Here is a 15703-nt window from a genome sequence, read left to right as displayed (position 1 = left end):
AATGTCTGTTTTACCACCAGGAGTAGGATGATCAGTTACAGTCTCTGACACATCCACATGTTCTGGAATAAAGAAAAGGAGTACTCCTTTTCTTTTTGCGAATACAGACTGACATGGCTGCTACTCTGAAACATGTTCTGGAATGGTGTTTGTTTCACCAATAGAAGAAGGGTCAGTCTCTGAAACACCTACAGGTTTTGGAACGATGTCTGTGCTACTGAGAGAAGATGTTCCTTCTGATGGATTCGCTTTGAAAATGATGTCAGCTTCGGAAGATTTTGGAAAATTTCACTAGTTTTTTGTTTCTTTTCTTCCACCAATTTACGATTCTGTGCTCCACTCAGTTGGTTATGTTTCATCCTGCCCCTTATCTCAGTTATCTGAACCTAAAAAAACAAAAAAATTACACAATGTACACTATTTTTATGTATATATATAATCTATATATAAGAAAGAAAAAAATGAATCAAGTATAACTCAGAGGAATATATCAATAATAAAACATAAATGTATTGCAATACATGACAGGATCTGATTTCCTCGCATTATTTCAATCTGTGTTAGTAGGATGCCCCCCTGGTTTAGGTGGGGATAAGTAATAAAAAGAGAACAGAAAAATGGGGGAAGAGTGTGTAGTGCAGTGTAAGGAAGTCTAACAAAGTTCTGATTTTTCCCATGATGACTACTTTGATGCTTTTTTTTGAAATATCAAATATCAAATTTTTTCCAAAAAAAAAAATCTCATTTTTTTTGGTGCCCTCTGCTTTGCTGGTGCCCTGAGCACGTGCTTAGTCTGCCTATTGGGTAATCCAGCCCTGGTGCGGGGATTTACTTTCTACAAGACAGCACCACCTGAAGAATAAAAATGGTAAGGGTGCTTTGAAAACTCAGTCTCCTATGTGGCAGCACAATGCTGCTGCTGTTCTTTTCCCCCAAAGTGGGTGGTCAGACCTGGAGCCAGCTGATGCTTTGTTCCAAGGGGTGATTGTGACAGCAATTGAACCATCAACAGTTAGCTGGAAGAGGAAGTGAAGAATGAAGTGAATGGAGCTAAACTGACTCACACCATGTGCAGATATGGCCAAGGGTTGATAAGCCTCCTGTTGCGATTTCTATTCAAAAGGAAGGACCTGGCAAGGATGTCCTTTCCCTAGATTGACTCAGAGGGCTGAAAAACCCCTAATTGCCCATCATTTAGTTAAAGCTCCAGGGACTCTGATAAGGCACCTCATTTTGCTGTGTGGAAACCATCTGACACCCAGAGGGATCACACAGGGCAGGTCATGAGAGAACAAAAAGGAAAGGGGCCATGATGGTCCTGTTTGCTCAGTCACATTTATAAAAACATGAAAGATAAAATTATGCCAGATCCACACTGTGGTCCACAAAGATATCAGGGGATTTAGAGATGATTTGGGGCACCAAATATCCTGGTGCCCTGCACAGCTGTGTGCTGCTCCAGCCCCTGCCCCACCTCTTCCCCATTACCCCCGCCCCTGCTCCGCCCCTTCCTGCCCCTGCTCCACCCCAGCCCCACCTCTTCCCACCCCTGCTCCGCCCCAGCCCCATCCCCCTCCCCGCGGAGGCCTGGCCTCCCCTCCCCCGCACAGAGTTGCTGCGTAGGGCCCCAGAATAGCTAGAGATGGCCCTGGCTCCTACTAAGGCAGCCCAATATGCCATTAGCCTTCTTGGCAACAAGGGCACACTGCTGACTCATATCCAGCTTCTCATCCACTGTAATTCCCAGGTCCTTTTCTTCAGAACTGCTGCTTAGCCAGTCGGTCCCCAGCCTGTAGCGGTGCATGGGATTCTTCCATCCTAAGTGCAGGACTCTGCACTTGTCCTTGTTGAACCTCATATTTTGGCCCAATCCTCCAATTTGTCTAGGTCACTCTGGACCCTATCCCTACCCTTCAGCGTATCTACCTTTCCCCTCAGCTTAGTGTCATCTGCAAACTTGCTGAGGGTGCAATCCATCCCATCATCCAGATAATAAAAGATGTTGAACAAAACCGTCCCCAGAACCGACCCCTGAGGTACTCCACTTGATACTGGCTGCCAACTAGACATTGAGCCGTTGATCACTACCCGTTGAGCCCGACAATCTAGCCAACTTTCTAGCCACTTTATAGTCCATTCATCCAATCCATACTTTTTTAACTTGCTGGCAAGAATACTGTGGGAGACCATATCAAAAGCTTTGCTAATGTCAAGATATATCACGTTCACTGCCAAAGGGAAAAACCAAAGGGAAAAAACAACCATGGAAAGGTGAGAGAGACAAGATCTGTGAGGTCCCCATGCAAGTCTCTGGAGGACTTTAAAAATAAGGAAGGCAACCTAGACTAGCTCATTGTATAGAAATCACAGCAACAGACAGTAAATTGGAACCTGAAATTTGAAAAACCACCAACTATGTTTTCCAAGAAAGTGAAACGCAAGATCCATCAATGAGAAAATACCATTGGTCCATAGGAATGGCTTATAATGATGTTACAAAAATCCCCTTTCACATAGCATGAAGATTGCAGAGATAAGACTGGTTGAGAATGAAGCAGGAAGTTCTGTGCTGGCAGTTAACACTCTTCCGTTAGGAATCTTGGAAGAGCTGTATAGAGTGGGGGTTGGGACAGAGAGGGGAAATTGAGCGACAAACAGGAACCCAGCACAAAAACATCTGAATTCTACAGTCCTGTGTCTTTGGTTTTTATCAAGCAACTAAGGCTTTTATCAAGTAACATGTACTTTCACCTTCGACTGCGGTAAAACCAAACTGAAATCCTATGTACCATAGCTTTGTATTTGATAGGAGCACCCTGCTATTATTCTTCCTATCCATTCTCAATGAATCATTAGTGTCCATTGATGAAAGACCCTTCTAGGATAGAAGGCAACTGTTTTTCTACTGTATGGATGCGCGCACGCACCCACCTACACAGAGTATTGGACCAAATTCTTTTCTCAGATACAGGCACACAGATCCCATTGACATCGCTGATAGTGGCATGTCCATATCCAAGGGTAGAATTTGATCCTTATGAATATATATAAATCGTACACACTCCATTATGAGTAAGTTCTAATGCTGTCTCTGATCTAAGAATAAAACTGACTGGATCAAAGGAAGAATATCGAATTGTCTAATGAGTGCTTCAAACTCTCTCGGTGTGCGTGCATATACCTGAGTGCCTTGTGTAATCACAGAGGTGAGCACTTAATAACCACAGCATTTTTGTTATTAAATACTTAAACATTAACATCCTTTGGAAAGGGGGGTTATACAGGAATAACCACACTGCTTGGATCAGTTGAAGGCACTGGGGTTGTAGCCTGGTGCGTCACAATATAGGTATGCCATGCTAACTGCAAACCTTCTTGTTTGTTTTTTCTTTTTTGGCTGTGTCACAGGTCAGGCACGCCCTGTCCCCTCCCGGGGCGGGGCATAGTCTTGATAGGCCCGTGGTCATGCCTGTGCACCCCCAGCTGGGGCTGGGCGGTCTAGCGGTCACAGTCAATAACTGCCCGCCCCCCCCCCCCCCAAGTGCAGCATTATTGCCAATCCCAAGTGCTCACAACACACAACTCTGGCCCCACACAATCATGAGCTTATTTTCAGATTCACGAGATTGGCTTTAAAAATCATGAGATTTTTTAAATTTTGAGTTGTTTTTATTCACCCTCTGGTTTCTGAGCATTTAGAGTACACGCATTTAGAGTGCAAGCCTCCCTCTGCAGCTTTGACAGCTAGAAACTTGCTTATTTTTAAATGAAAACTGAGAGTCTGATTCCCACATCTGGGAATTATTATCTAAGAAAAACACCATATACCACAAAACTCGCCATCCATTTGTGAGAGTTGGCAGCACTGATTCTGTGTCTTGGGGATCTCCATCCGTAGCCCTCCTACTCTGAACTTTGAGGCAGGCGGAGTTTGCACCCTGCCTGTGAAGCAAGTCTGTATTTTACCTTGGAATTTCCCTTTTCCTCACATGGTCCCACTGTGGCCACACCATTTCCCTTTGCAGTTTGTGATAAATAAGGCAGAGGCAGCGGGGGCAAGGGGTGTCATTCTTTCTCCCCCTTCCTCTCCCAAAGGGCTGCATTCTTTCTTCCTGCTGTTCTCCGATGCACTGTAGAATGAAGGGCATCTTCGGCGGGGCTATTCTATACTAACGAAGAGGCTGTCTTATCTCTGCTGACTACGAAGCTTTCTCTTTCTTTTAAGTGATTTCAAGGAAATTGTGCGCACTCCACAGGGAGAGAAGAATGAGAGGCTGGAAAAGACTTCCTTTACTAAGGGCTAGGTTCAGCCACTGTTACTATGAGTAGTACCTTACTCCTCAGATAGTCCCACTGAAATCAGTAGGACTACTTGCTGCAAGCCTGGCCTAAGCTGGAGATTCTTGTTAAGAAGTATGTTTTTGTGCTGAGTACAGACCTCCAACAGAAGATGTGGAGCAGCACTGTTGCCTATCTAAGGAACTTATATGGTCTCCATTGCTGTAGGATCTGATTGTGTCACAGTCCTTCTCCCACTGCTCACTTCCCAGTTCTGTTCATTATTCCATACCTATTCCTGTGCTGTCCTCAGTCTCAAGGACATCTTCTCTCCCAGCGTAGGGTTTACTCGTAATTGCCATGCACACTTGTGGCAATGTTTGTTCCCCTACACCATGAGAGAGAAAAAGTACTGCTCTCAGGTGGAGATGTGCTATTGTGGGGGAAGGGATTATTTTGCTAGGTTTATATACATTTTAAATAGGGCTGCCAAAATGTTGCTGACCCATTGTCAAGCTGCCAAATGCCTGAGGGCCACACCTGATTTGTGTAAAAGCAGAGAAGAATCTTAGCACAAGATGGAGCATTGCATGCTGGGCTCTGTAGTCTCCATGGGTCATGCCTCTCTAAAAGAGGAGGAAGGCCATGCACTGTGCAGTAGGATTCCACAGACTGCATTTGCCCAAGTCTGTGTTCTTCACTGAGATAAAAGCAAACTGATCCAGAGCCTTACAGAAAACACGTTAGCTGTATAAATATAGCATCTCATTTATTCAAAACACAGTGCAAAAGCAAACAAGCCTTTTATAGTTCTAATTCAACCAGAAACAGGCACTGGAATGTTAAAACAACTCCCTGTAAACAATCAATCAGTTAAACCATGTTTTCAGCAACTCATAATTTAGACAGATTAGCCTGTTAATTATTGGTCTTCCATGCTTCTCTCTTAGGGGCGGCTCATATTGTTGTTCTTAATTTATAATTGCTTAGTGCTATGTGCTCATCATTCTACAGGACACAAACATAAAGACAGTCCCTCCTCTGAATTGCTAACAATCTAAGAACATATTTGACCCCAAATTGCTTCTAATCACTAATCCACAATTTTAGTCACTTACCCGGTTGAAAATGCTCCACTGGGTGCAAAATGGCTATCTATACATTGGTCAACAAAACTAATGAATAACTAGTGTATAGCATTTCATACCACCACACCAAAACCAAAAAAAAGGGACAAAAACCAAACATTTTTGCTATAAGCTGGGGGTGTATCAGTTGGAAGAGCCACGGCTGCACAGGCTAGCCCTGTTTACAAGCACTGGCTAGCCCTGCCCATCCAGGACACTGTACATACTAGAGCGGCCATCACCCAGACTGCTGTGGCTTTAGTGCTGTTGTTACTTGAGCTAGCTTTGAGCTAGCTGGATCAAAGCTAGCTCAGGTATGTCTGTATGTGCTGCAATCACACCTCCTGATTGCAATGTAAACATACCTTGTATGATATCGTACGGATATACTGACCAATAGTGTAGACATACCCACTGTCAAGTGTCTATCAGCATGTGGGTGTTCAGCGGTGTTGAGGTGAGTTACCTGGATGGAGTTGCTTAGGTGGACAGAGGAAGAGAAAGACCTGAATATATTGGTTGATCACAGGATGACTATGAGCCACTAATATGATATAGCCATGAAAAAGGCAAATACAATCCTAGGATGCACCAGGCGAGGTATTTCCAGTAGTGACAGGGAAGCATTAGTACTATTATACCTCATCTGGAATACTGTGTGCAATTCTGGTCTCCCATTTAAAAAAAAGATGAATTCAAACTGGAACAGGTGCTGAGAAGGGCTACTAGGATGATAAGAGGAAGGGAAAATCTACCTTATCAGAGGAGACTCAAAGAGCTTGGCTTGTTTAGCTAACCAAAAGAAGGCCAAGGGGAAGATATGATTTTTCTCTATATATACATCAGAGGGATAAATACCAAGGAGGGAGAAGAATTATTGAAGTTAAGCACCAATGTGGACGCAAGAACAAATGGATAGAAACTGGCCATCAAGTTTAGGCTTGAAATTAGATGATGGTTTCTAACCAGCAGCGGAGTGAAGTTCTGAAACAGCCTTCCAAGGGGAGCAGTGGGGGAAAAAAACCTAACTGGCTTCAAGACTGAGCTTGATAAGTTTATGGAGGGGATGGCATGATGAAACTGCCTACAATGGCACGTAGCCAATCTGCGACTGCTAGCAGCAAATATCTCCACCAGTCGGTGACTGGACACTAAGTGGGGAGGGCTGCGAGTTACTACAGAGAATTCTTTCCCAGATGTCTGGCTGGTGGGTCCTGCCAATCTGACCGGGGGGAAATTTCCTTCCCAACCCCAAATATGGCAGAGACCTTGGGGTTTTTTTTTTGCCTTCCTCTGTAGGATTTAGTAAGCCAGATTTTGCTCTTGCTTACATTCATGTGAATCCAGAACACTGTAACTCCATTAACTGAGATCAGATTAAATTGTCATTGTTCATACGTAAATAATTCATGGGCCTTATATATTTATTTACATTGGTAGATTTGTGGGGTGGTAGAACAGGGGCCCCATTACTTAGCCAGCACCCAGGGGTGTAGCTAGCATTGGTGGATGAGCCAGGCCCACTTCACTTTTCTCCTCCTGCCACACAGGGTATGTCTACATTGCAGCTGGGACCATGCTTCCCAGCACAGGTAGCCAGAGCCACTAGCTCCATGCAAGCTAGCACGTGAAAAATAGCAGTTTAGTCACAACAGCACAGGCTAGCTGGCCAAGTACAATCATGAGCAAACCCTGAGTAATTACTCTGGTGGCTAGCCGAAGCCACCCCTCATGCTGCCGCAGCTACTCCGCTATTTTTAGTGCTCTAGCTTGCGCAGACTATCGAGCATTCACAACTCTGTGCAGCTCTAACCATAGATGTAGTCGTCAACCTCTCTCAGGACTTATTCACTATACTTTGAAATTGATGGAGAGACTCCCCTGGAGTTAAATGGGCATTGGCTAAAGCCTTCAGAAACCAGGGATAATAATGGCACCTTGTGTGTTTATAGCACCTTTCATCCAGAAGGATCTCAATGTGCATTGTAAACTTGTGCGTGGAGGTGCAGTTTGATGCTGGTTCAGCCACTGGCATGGTTTAGAATAGCCTTAGGGCTACTCCACATTATATTGACTTGTAATGGCACCCTTACTCTACCCAGATATTGCTAGCGCATATCTCTCAACATTAGGGTGGCCAGGGGTCTAGTTTTTGACTGGAAAGTCTGGTCAAAAGGGGACCTGTACAGTGTCTGGTCAGATACACTGACCAGACACCATAAGTCCGGTTACTGTGGGTGGGGTGGGAGGTGGTGGGTCATCAACCCGTGCCAGCCCCTGCTCAGCCAGGGCTGCCTCCTACCTGCATCTCATGGGCAGGCAGGCTCTGTGTCAGGGACTGCAGCTCCCGTCCCAGCCCTGGGGCTGAGAGAGCCCACCTTTGGGGAGGAAAGGGGGGAGAGGATGGAGCGATGAGGAAGGGGGAGGGGGAGAGGAAAGAGTGATCAGGGCGGGGCCTCGAGGGAAGAGGCGGGCCAGGGACGGGGCCCCAGGGGAAGAGGCAGGGGGAGGTTCTGGTGCTCCTGCTGTAGTGTCCGGTTTTCAGAAATTAGAAAGTTGGCAACCCTGTGTCATCATGCCTCTTATGAGGGGGAATGGGAAGAGCTGATGTAGGGCTGGTTTACTGGTTCTGCATCAGCTGAGGATTCACCCAGGCCAGAGAATGCTCAGCTGCCCATTTAAGGCCTCTTTGTGCTACTGGAGCAGAGCAAAGGGTCCTTAGCATAGATCAAAGTCTGGGCCTGGGTCTGATTCTCCTCTCACTTACTGTGGTGTAAACTGGGAGTAACTCTACTGAAGTCAATGGCATTATAGTGTAAAAAGAAAATTGAGCTTGCTGTTCTTATGTATGAATTGTCACAAGAGACGATATAGCCGCGGGAAACATTCGTATGGCAGAGCCCAGTTAAGCTTTATCCAGCAACATCAGTCCAGGAATAAAAGGGGTGAGTGTGGGGAGAGAAGAGACCACGATAACCCACAGCTAAGCTCCCTTTGGCCCCAAGACAGAAATGATAGTATCAGTCAGAAGTGCCTTGTCCTCCAGCAGTCGTCCTGATTTTTTTCCCACGTTACACTAGGCAGGAGTTAAATACTCTGAGGCCATAATAAGCCAATGTGACCTCTTCAAGGTAACATCAGTTGGAAAAGTGCAGCTGCTAATTCTCTGCTCCAAAGAGTGTGTCTGTGATCTCAGCCAGGGAATTTGAGGGACAAAGCTGTTACAAACCTGAACCAGAAATACTTCTGTGGCCTTTATATGTTGCCAGCAGGAGAGCACCCACACATTTCTCTAAAACCCCAGGCAGGAGCATGTATGTTAGGCTATTGCATTGTGGGAAGCAGTCTGTACTGAAATAGAGAAGACTGACTTAAGTTTTCAATTACCAACAAGCTAGACAACAGATGGTATGTCTCACATCATGTCCGTTTTTATTGCCTCAACATTCAAAGCCCACTTACTTTTATTATGGTGAATCATGTTTGTAACCGGTCCAACCCTTCTGCTCAGAAATGGGGCAAGGGCTTGGCTGCTTCTCCATAGTCTGGGAAGCAATGACAACAATCTGAAATTTCCAAGAAGTGACTATTTTATGTCTTGCAAAATGTGCTTGGGTCTTTCAGATCTGACGGTGTGGCAACCCTGTCACTTTGTCAGTACTGTGTCACAGACTGGTGTGTCTACACTGCAACCAGGAGGTGTGACTGCAGCATGTGTAGACATACCTGAGCCAGCTTTGATCAAGTAACAATAGCAGTGAGCCACGGCTGCACAGGCTAGCCCTGCCCATCCAGGACACTGTACATACTAGAGCGGCCATCACCCAGACTGCTGTGGCTTTAGTGCTGTTGTTACTTGAGCTAGCTTTGAACTAGTTGGATCAAAGCTAGCTCAGGTATGTCTGTATGTGCTGCAATCACACCTCCTGATTGCAGTGTAAACATACCTTGTATGATATAGTACGGATATACTGACCAATAGTGTAGTCATACCCACTGTCAAGTGTCTATCAGCATGTGGGTGTTCAACGGTGTTGAGGTGAGTTACCTGGATGGAGTTGCTTAGGTGGTGCTAGAACATATTTATGTGTTTCTGAACTATCTGGAGTACGTTTCCCCTTGTTAGCTAGAACTTTCTTGAATAAGAACTGACAGCTCTGAGGTGGTCTTGCTCCAACTAATCGGTATCAGAATCTGGCCCATGGGTTCACTCTGGCCTGCTTGAGGCATGTATTTAGCCTGCACTTTGGGGAAACTGAGCTCTTATTAAATAAATAATAAAGAAAAGGGGGCTGATTCTCTTTTCACTCACACCAATGAGAAGAACACCTGCCAACCGTGAACTGAATGTAAACTGATGCAGTGGTGTCTTCCTGAGTCTCCAGACAGCCTGACACAATGAGTCTGAGAGGTGTGTCTTGCCCTTCATTCATCTCAGTGGGGTATTTGTTTTTGAGCTTAATGAAGACAATGCCCTCCAGGGTCAGTACAGTCATGCCATGAGGGTGTTTGTACTGAAGCTGACCACCAGCAACAATCTGCTCAATTGTCCTTGTAGCCGAAACAGCCAAGAGTTTCTCTGCCACTCGGGAGAAAATGACCAATGAAACCATGCAAAAAGGTCATTCCTGTATTCCGCTTAATGAAGAAAATATGCATGTCAGCATTAACTGCTTCATTGCTGATTATTCTAGCAGATAGGAGGGGGAAGAGGTAGGAATGAAGCCCATGTGGGGTGGAGGATATTGGGAGCTGCTGCAGGGAAAGAAATAAGGAGACAACACAAAGTTGGGAGGGAAGAAGGGTATTTGGGAAGGAAAAATACCAAAGATCGTAAATAATGGCGATACTAAGGTGAGCATCCTTTTCCTGGAAGTGTCACTGACTGCAACACTAAAGGCATGGAATCAATAATAAACTATGATATGAATAAATAGTCCTTTTTGTAATAATTAAATGTTATACTCTACCTTTGCTCTTTGTGCAAACCCCCATCTGATGTTTCCTGGGAGTCAGACTGTGGATGGAGAGAACTAAATTTAAACTTTAGCCCATGACCCATAATTAAAAATGGAATTTGACCCTCTTCTCAGAATGTATTTGATACCACCCCTTATATTATAACCTAATTAGAAAACTGAAAGGTGTGTATCTGCAATATTGCCCTCTTCTGGACAGACTCAGAACTGTTCAGCTGTATATCATAGACGCTCTGCTGTTAAAGCTAATTGAGATTTTCCTTTAGCTCAAGTGATAGGGTGTATGGCTGGGGTGGAGAAACTGGGTTCTATATTCACTGCCACCATGCAGTGCCACTTGCCTGTGGTGTGCAGCACATGGACAACTATGACATCATAAGTGCCATAGATGTGTCACAAATATATAACAGGACTCTCAATTATATTATATAACACCTTGCTACAGGATGACTATGGTCCCACTTACCTTGCTGAGATCTTACTCTATTAAGTTTATGTATCACTATGGGCCCAGGATTGTATGTAATTCCATGGAAGAGGGTGACCACAGCCCTCCAGGAATTAAGACCAGTGGAGGGGGAGGGGAGCAAAGGGGGGGGAGGGGTATGTGTGTTTAGGTGAATTCACTCAGGTTGTAATAGCGCTAGAGACGTACCACCACCCAGAGATGCTCATATATGCTGGTTCAAGCTGGATTTTCAAGAGACCAACAAAATAAGGACTTCTGAATAAATAGCCTGAGTTTAAACTGACTCAGGGCCTACTTTCTGATCCAGAAAATTGACAGAACTTTCTGTCCAAGGGAGTTGGTGGGAGGCAATTCTTGCTGAAGGGTTGGAAGGACTGACACCTACCATAGCCCTTGCTGCAGCTGGAGTGACCTCTGACAAGCTTATTAGCATGCATGTAGGCTCTTTTATTGGTTTTAATACATTTTCTCTGTAAGGTTTTCACCTTAAGAATAAATGTGCTTGCTTTTAAAGATCTGTGTGGTAACTTATAACTGGGTGCAATTAACCTTTTCATAGCCCTCGGAGAGAAAGCAAAGCACCAATACAGGCCCACTGAGGCAGTCAGACTTGTGGGGGTGTTCCCAATATTGGCAGGGAACTGTGAAGTCTGGAAAAACCATGGTCAAGAGGGAGAGGGGCACTGGTCTCTGCCCAAGAAAGGTGATGGAGACAGAAGCCTAAGAGTGGCCTTTGCTGAACCAAAGTGGAGGAACACAGGTCCAGCTGCCCTGAACTCTGACAGATCCAAACCAAAATTCCAGATAGGCACACCCACAAATTTTGGGAAAGTTTGACTCTGCATTTGAAATTTATATCTGTGGCCAATTTCTAATTTACACTCCGCTCGATGAGCCTCTACTGTCTTTCACTGACTGTTCATATCTGTTTGAAAATTACATTCTTGCTATTAGTTCCCAGATGGTAGGAAGCAAGATTTGTTAAACTATGCCTTGGGAACTATAAAAGGTAGAAGAGATTAGCCATCCTAAAAGAAACTGACTCTTTAGAATAGGCTTCTCCAATTGTTGTTGCCAAGAAAAAGATAGGGGAATTTTATATTTGTGTCTAAAACAGTAGGGATTGACAGCCATCCATTATCACATAATGAGGAAGTGTCCTTGGAGCTGTGAGGAAGCAGGATGTTTACTACCATGATTTTGCAGAAATTATATAATGTATTAAGGTAAGTGGGACCACACACATTTTATAATGCATTAGGGACTTTTTCTATTTTGACATGTGAGTTATCAGCTTGTGTCTGTACTTTGTGCTTTCCAGAGATCTGTGGAATTGAAGATGAGTCAACAGTGTAATAAATGTCATTCTGAAATGTATTAACCGGAGTGTCATATGTAAGACACAGGAGATCATTGTTCTGCTCTACTTAGACTGGTAAGGCCTCATCTGGAGTACTGTGTCCAGTTTTGGGCACCACACTTTAAAAAAAGATGTGAACAAATTAGAAAGAGTCCTGAGGAGAGCAACAAAAACAAGAGATTCAGAAACCATGATCTATGAGGAAAGGTTAAGTGAATTAAGCGTGTTTAGTCTAATGAAAAGAAAGCTAAGAAGGGACAGGATAATGGTCTTCAAATATGAAAAGGAGTACTTGTGGCACCTTAGAGACTAACCAATTTATTTGAGTTCACGAAAGCTTATGCTCAAATAAATTGGTTAGTCTCTAAGGTGCCATAAGTACTCCTTTTCTTTTTGCGAATACAGACTAACTCGGCTGCTACTCTGAAACCAGTCTTCAAATATGGAAAAGGTTGTTTCAAAGAAGACAGTGATCAATTGTTCTCCATGTCCACTGAAGGTCAGACAAGAGTAGATCAGCTTAGTTTACAGCAAGGAAGATTTAGGTTAGATATTAGGAAAACTTTCCAATTATAAGGATAGCTGAGAGGTGGAACAGGCTTCCAAGGGAGGTTGTGGAGTCCTCCATCATTGGTGGTTTTTATGAACAGGTTTGACAAACACCCATCAGGGAAGGTCTAGGTATACGTGTTCCTGCCGCAGCATGGGGAGACGGACTAGATTAAGTCCCTTCCAGCCCTACACTTCTACGATTCTATGCACTGAATTTAAAGGGCCACTCTTGGTCTAATATTTTGGATGATATTATAATGTATGGAAACAGAACAGAACACCATGTTAATAACTGGAGAGCTGAGTGTGAAAGTGTAGACAAGGGAGATCACATATTTCTAAATGCCACTTTACAAAACAGATCTTTTAGAGAGACACATAAACTTGGACCTAGACCACACTGCAGCTGTCACCCCAAGCCAGTACATTTGACCAGTTTACATTATCTTCTAGGACAGGGGTGGGCAAACTACGGCCCGCGGGCCAGACCTGGCCCATCAGGGCTTTCAATCTGGCCCACGGGATTGCCAGCCCGGCAGGCTCCCTGCCTGCCCTGGCCCCGTGCCGCTCCCAGAAAAGGCTGGCACCACGTCCCTGCGGCCCCTGGGGGAGCGGGGGACAGAGGGCTCCTTGCACTGCCATCGCCTGCAGGCACCGCCCCCCACAGCACCCATTGGCCAGGAATGGGGAACCGTGGCCAATGGGAGCTGCAGGGGGTGGTACCCGCAGGTGAGAGCAGCGTGCGGCAGAGCCGCCTGCCCCACCCCACCCCCAGGAGCCACTGCCAGACATGCTGGCCACTTCTGGGAGCGGTAAGGGCCAGGGCAGGCAGGGAGCCTGCCTTAGCCCCGCTGCGCGCCGCTGACACCCCGGAGCAGCTCGAGGTAAGCGGCGCCAGGTCGGAGCCCACACCCTGAACCCCTCCTGTACCCTGCACCCCAACCCCCTGCCCTGAGCCCCCTGCCGCACTCCGCATCCCCTCCTGCACCGCAACCCCCTGCCCTGAGCCCCCTTTTGCAACCTGCACCCCTTGCCCATAGCCACTTCCTGCACACTGCACCCCCTCCCACACCCCGCACTCCCTCCCGCACCTCAGTCCCCTGCCCCAGCCCTACATACATGGCCCTGAATACAATTTCCCCAACCAGATGTGGCCCTCAGGCCAAAAAGTTTGCCCACTCCTGTTCTAGGATCTTCCTCATAGCATACTGAGTTTTGTCCAGTTCCTACAGCAATTGTGGGACTTCTGCAGGCATATTGTAGTAGAGCACTAGCTCTGCTATTGTTAACGTTACAACTATAGTGTTTACCAGGTAAATGGGGCCCGATTCTACACGATGCTGAAAATTTTCTGGAAAGTATTAAAACCCCTCAACTCCTGCTCCTCCAGACTTGCTGCTTTCAGACCTCCTCCATAGTGTTTTGTTTTTCCAGCAAAGAACAATAATACTTCTGATTTGAAAACACTTCTGATAAAACCACTGCCTCAGCTGTGACAGGGCTTCTTTCTGCCCGGGGAGCTGTCTCAGGAACCATGTGTGGTTAAGCACAGTCTGGTGGAGCACAACTGTTACAGTAGCAATAAGTGATGCAGCAGGCAGGCACAGTTGTGGTAAAAAGATCTTTCTGGAACATGTTGGGAGGCAAGTGGTCCACGCTTAGGGGCTAACATATGTGTGTTAGCAGCCTGGCCTCTGGTGTCACACCCAACTAGATCCCTGCCTTCTGAAACCTGACTCTCTTCCTCCAGTCCCACTCACCATACTACAGCTATCATCCAAACAGAAATGGGATGGGATAGTGCAGAAGAGTCATTATACAGCTATCAGACAGCATCTGTCCAGTTATGGTCACCTTTGGATACTTCGTGAAATGCCATTGTATAACATATAAAAACTCCACAAAATGAAAGGAAATAAAATTGCTTAAAAATTGAAATGCAAATCAGGATTTAATGAAATGTAGAGAGAGTGCCTCAGAGAGACCAAATGCCATTTAAAAAAGAATCATTACCATACCCTGCAGAAGGGACAGGCTATGTGGTCCAGTAGCTAGGGTACTGCCTTGTTACTCACACAGTGTGGGTTCTATTCATGGCTCTGTCCTGCTGTGTGACCTTAGGTGAGCCATTTCAAGCTCTCCGTGCTGCTGTTCACCCTTTATATGCCTTGTTGATTTGAACTGGAAGCTCTTTAGGACAGAGATGGTTTCTTACTATACGTGTATTCGTACTGCTCAGCACAAGGGGGCTCTGACATCTAGACAAGACTAAAAGGTATAAAGATTCCCTGGGGTGACTTCTCTGTTAGATGGAGTACAGTACTGCTCGTGGCTTTTCTGCATTCAGACTAATCTGAGAACGGGAGCCTTCATCAGTCAGTGCTAACCTATTCCTTCTCTCCCTGCCCTTGAAGAAGGACAGGACAGAGACATGCCAATAGTCATAGCTCTTCCAGAGTGTTTTTCATCCAAGGCTCTCAGAGTGCTTTACAAACATGAATTAATTAAACCACCTCACACCCCTGTAAGGTACTCTAGGTAGGTATTATTATCTCCATTTTACAGATGGGGAAACTGAGGAAGACAGAAACTAGGGCCCAGATTTTTACAGGTAATTAGGTATTACTGTGCTCAATGTTACAAAGCCTAGGTGATTTAGGAGCCTAAGTATGATTTCCGCCCCCTCCATGGGATTTAGGCATTTAGCAGCCGAAATACCATTGACTGTTAATGAGATTTTGTCTCCTAGATGCTTAAATCCATTTTGAAGATGAAATTTAGGCCCCTAAGTCAGTTAGGCATGAACACAGAGTGCCACAATGCCTAAACACCTTTAAAAATCTGGGACTAAGTGATTTGCTTAAGGTCACACAACACATCAGTCATAAAGGCAGAATTAAACCCAAGAATCCTGTCTCCTAGACCCCCTGCTGTAACC

Source organism: Natator depressus, chromosome 6 (genome assembly GCF_965152275.1).
Source record: "Natator depressus isolate rNatDep1 chromosome 6, rNatDep2.hap1, whole genome shotgun sequence".
NCBI lineage: Eukaryota > Metazoa > Chordata > Testudines > Cheloniidae > Natator > Natator depressus.
The sequence above is the reverse complement of the archived record's forward strand: the minus strand, read 5'-3'. Positions refer to the sequence as shown.